Below are 4,728 nucleotides of genomic sequence, written 5' to 3' on the forward strand. Positions count from 1 at the left end.
AGAGAACGATGTTCACTGATTGCATTGGCGTGGCAAGAACTCCATGGCATGTTACATCATGAAGAAAGCTGCCACGCAAAATGAGATGCGATTGACGTGGATGTGTCTGTACTTGTGCAAAGAGAGATTTGGGAAAGGAAGTTTACTGAAGTGTTAACAATGGGTTACAAGTTTTGAAGTGATTTTAATTTCTTTTTTTTTAAGTTTCTGTTAGGCTGGGATTTTCCCCATAGATATGCATCATCTATGTCAGCAATCCCCAACCTTTTGGGCACCAGGACAGGTTTCGTGAAAGACAATTTTTCCACGGACCAGGAGTGGGAGGGACGGTTTCAGGATGATTCAAGCACATTACGTTTATCATTAGATTCTCACAAGGAGCATGCAAGCTAGATTCCTTGCATGCCCAGTTCACAATAGGGTTCGTGCTCCTATGAGAATCTGATGTTGCCACTGGTCTGACAGGAGGTGGAGCTCAGCTTCGCTCACTTGTCCCACCACTCACCTCCTGCTGTGCAGCCCAGTTCCTAACAGGCCACAGACCAGTACCAGTCTGTCACCTGGATGTTGGGGATCCCTGATTTTTGTAATTGGAAATAAAGTTGTTCGCATTACTTTAAAATAAAGACAGTACTATCGTTATAAAGTACTCTCTAAGTGCAATCATAGGGAAAAGTTCTGCTGAAAACTCTAGGGATGGTTAGTCGTTTTAGGGAAATACGGGGAACTAGATGGATTCTGGTTTTTATTTATCTTCCTTCAAAACAGCTACTAGTAATCTGCAGAAAAGATGCATGGGAAATAAACCAGGAAAACTGAGCCCAAAGTGAGGTGCAAAGGTTCTAAAAGGATCAGTGGTCAGTGATGTCGTGGCATGTATTAGCTGAATCCAAAGTTGATGTGAGTTCCAAAATTATACTGAGACTTTGGGGGAAAACAAAGGCTCAGCTATGCTCATCCATCAGATTTCAGTTCCTTCATCAGTTCCTTGAGTGGCCACCACTTCTACTGTGATAAGTCACCACTGACCTGGGCCACTGCTCTGTTCTCGTCACAGCTACAAGGTGAGATTTCTTTAAGAGATTATTTGACTAACAATTGGCCTCACCCATTTGATTGTGAGCTTCGTGAACACATGCATCATTTCCTTTTTTTTTTTTTTTTTTGACACTCTATCAGCCAGGCTGCAGTGCAGTGGCACAATCTTGGCTCACTGCAACCTCCACCTCCCGGGTTCAGGTGATCCGTCCACCTCAGCCTCCTGAGGAGCTGGGACTACAGGTGAGGGTCACCATGCCTGGCTGATTTTTGTATTTTCTGTAGAGACTGTGTTTCATCAAATGATCCACCTGTCTTGGCCTCCCATAGTGCTAAGATTACAGGCATGAGCCACCATGCCCAGCTATTTTTATTTTTATTTAGTTTTTGCTAATAATGTAATCCTTGGTGGCTGACACATATTAGGGGCTCAGAACAAGTTTGAGTAAATGAATAAAAGCACTACAGTGTGAGCTTAAAAAATAATTATAACACTTGGACTGTGGAAACACAAATTACCTTACCAATCTGAAAATTGCATTTTGTACTTTTTGCTTTAATTGCATATTTTGAAAAAAGAAATGCCTCATAATTTTTCCTTGACTGTTATTTCATTTTCTTTATTCCTCAAACATACTGTAGACGTTGGAGGAAACACCAGAGCCTATATAGGGATGGTTGATTGTGAGAAAAGGTAAGACAAGTAAGTCTCTCTATTTGAAACCCTGAAACCTTGTTTTTCAGCAGGCACATTGCATGCATGATCAAACAGATTAGTGTGGTTCTAATTGGTAAACCATTAATAAGCCATAGAATATAATCAAGGTCGTTCAGAAAGATACACAAGCAAATCCACAAAAGGGGATTAGAAACCCAGTGTGTTCAGGTATTCTTGCATTGCTGTAATGAAATACCTGAGGCTGGGTAATTTATAAAGAACAGAGGTTTAATTGGCTCATGGTTCTGCAGGCTGTACAGAAAGTGTGGGGCCAGCATCTGATGTGCTTCTGGTGAGGGACTCAGGAAGCTAACAATCATGACAGAAGGCAAAGGGGGAGTAGACATCTCACATATAATGAGAGCAGGAGCAAGAGAGAGAGTGGGGTGGGGGCAGGTGCCACACACTTTTAAACAACTACATCTCACAATAGCTCACTCATTCTCATGAGGACAGCACCAAACCATTCATGAGAAATCCACCCCTAAGACCCAAACACCTTCCACCAGATCCAAGACTGAGGATTACATCTCAACATAAGATTTAGAGGGACCATCCAAACTATATCATTCTGCCCCTGGCCTCCCAAATCTCAGGTCCTTCTCACATTGCAAAATAATCTCTTCTCAATAGTCCTCCAAAGTCTTAACTCATTCCAGCTTTAACTGAAAAGTCCCATGTCCAGATGAGTTCCTTCCACCTGTGAGTCTGTAAAATCACAAGAAGTTATTTACTTCTGAGATACAATGGGAGTACTAGAATTGGGTAAATATTCCTGTTCCAAAAGGTAGAAATTGGCTGAAAGAAAAGGGCTATAGACCCCACACAAGCCTAAAAGCCAGGAGGAGAGTCATTAAATCTTAAAGCTCCAAAATAATCTCGTTCGACTCCATGTCCCACATCCAGGGCACACAGGTGCAAGGGATGGTCTCCCAAGGCTTTGAGTAGCTCCATCCCTGTATCTTTACAGGGCATAGCCCCTACAGCTTCTCTCAGAGGCTGGAGTTGAGTGCCTGCAGCTTTTCCAGGTGCAGGGTGCAAGCTGCTGATGGATCTACCATACTGGGGTCTGGAGTACAGAGCCTCTTTCCCACAGCTCCACCAGGCAGTGCTCCAGTGGGGACTCTTTGTGGGGTCTCCAACCACACATTTCCCCTTGACACTACCCTAGTAAAAGCTCTCCATGAGGGCTCCACCCCTGCAGCAGACTTCTGCCAGGAACCCAGACTTTTCCATACCTCCATTGAAATCTAAGGGGAGGCTGCCAAGCATTCTTCAGTCTTACATTCTGTGTGCCTTCAGGCTTAACACCACACAGAAACACAAAGGCTTATGGCTCCTGCCCTTTATAACAACAGCCAGAGCAGCCAGGATGTGGGGACCAGTGTCCCAAGGCTGTGTAGGGTATTGGGGTCCTGGGCCTAGCCCACAGAACCATTCTTCCCTCCTAGACCTCTGGACCTGTGATAGGTGGGGCTGTCTAGAACAACTCTGAAATGTCTTTGAGGCCTTTTCTCCATTGTCTTGGCTGTCAGCACCTTGCTCCCTTTCAGTCATGCAAATCTTTCTAGCAAGTTGTTGCTCCATAGCCCACTTTGATTCCTCTCCTGATAATGCTTTTTCTTTCTCTGTCATGTGGCCAGGCTACAAATTTTCCAAACTTTTACACACTGCTTCCACTTTAAATATAACTTACAACTTTAAGTCATTTCTTTGCTCCCATATCTGAGCATAGGCTGTTAGAAGCAGCCAGGTTAGAGGCAGCCAAGTCACATGTTTAACACTTTATTGCTTAGAAATTTCTTCCTCCAGATACCCTAAGTCATCACTTTTAAGTTCAAACTTCCATAAATCCCTGGGGCATGAACACAATACAGCCAAGTTATTATCACTATCAGCATTTTGGTCACAACCATTTAACCAGTCTCTAAGAAGTTCCAAACTTTACCTCATCTTCCTTTCTTCTTCTGAGCCCTCCAAACTTTTCCATCCTCTGCCTATTAACCAATTCCAAAGTTGCTTTCACATTTTCGGGTATCTTTATAGCAACACCTCACTCCTTGGTACCAATTTTCTGTGTTCGCCCATTCTCACATTGCTATAAAGAAGTACCTGAAGCTGGGTAATTTATAGAGAAAAGTTTAATTGGCTCATGGTTCTGTAGTCTATACAGGAGGCATGGTGATTGCATCTGCTTGGCTTCTGGAGAAGCCTCAAGAAGCTTCTAATCATGTGGAAGGTAAAGTGTGAGCACAAGTTCCACATGGCAAGAGTAGGAGCAAAAGAGAGGGTGAGGGGGAGGTACCATATGCTTCTAAACAATCAGATCTCACAGGAACTCACTCACACTTGGGAGGATAGTACCAAGCCATTCATGAGGAATCCACTCCCATGACCCAAACATCTGCCACCAGGACCTACCTCCAATACTGAGGATTACATCTCAACATGAGATTTGGAGGGGACATCCAAACTATATCACCCAGAAATGGTCCAACTTCAAGGTCTTGCAGTATTTGAGATAATGTGTGCACTGCTCAGGATCACAAAGGCTTCTGAAAACATGGGTCAATGAGAGAGATATATTGATCCCAGCTTTGAGTACCAAGAGGAAGAAAAGGAGGCAAAGTTTAAATGTTGTCAGTTCTCAAACACAGAGATGAAGGCTCAGGGAATAACCTTAGAAGAAAGATATTGCATTATCAGAAGACTGAAAGAAAACAAAACAAATTTTTTTAAAAATGGTGGAGGCTGAGGTAAGATTTCAGGTTAGCAGTAGTAAAATTCTCTTTTCCACTAAGGGCACTTTATTCAGAGTCTGCTTAAAATGTGAGAGGGCATCACACACATTAATAATGAATAATTCCATTTCCTTTCTTTTTTAAGTGATTTACAAGAAACTTGTTGCATAGATTTTTTAAAATCAACCAAATGCCCTTGAAGTGTAACAGTTGTTTACTAGAAAGCATAAT

General features: G+C 42.8%; 1 non-coding gene across 1 annotated transcript; it reads left to right on the top strand.

Moving 5' to 3' along the window:
• Positions 1-856: 856 nt before the first annotated feature.
• LOC115935153 (small nucleolar RNA SNORD45) lies at positions 857-928 on the top strand. The gene has a single exon (XR_004070853.2). It is a non-coding gene; the product is annotated as a small nucleolar RNA SNORD45 (small nucleolar RNA).
• The last annotated feature ends 3,800 nt before the right edge of the window (positions 929-4,728 follow it).

Source organism: Gorilla gorilla, chromosome 5 (genome assembly GCF_029281585.2).
Source record: "Gorilla gorilla gorilla isolate KB3781 chromosome 5, NHGRI_mGorGor1-v2.1_pri, whole genome shotgun sequence".
Taxonomy (NCBI): domain Eukaryota; kingdom Metazoa; phylum Chordata; class Mammalia; order Primates; family Hominidae; genus Gorilla; species Gorilla gorilla.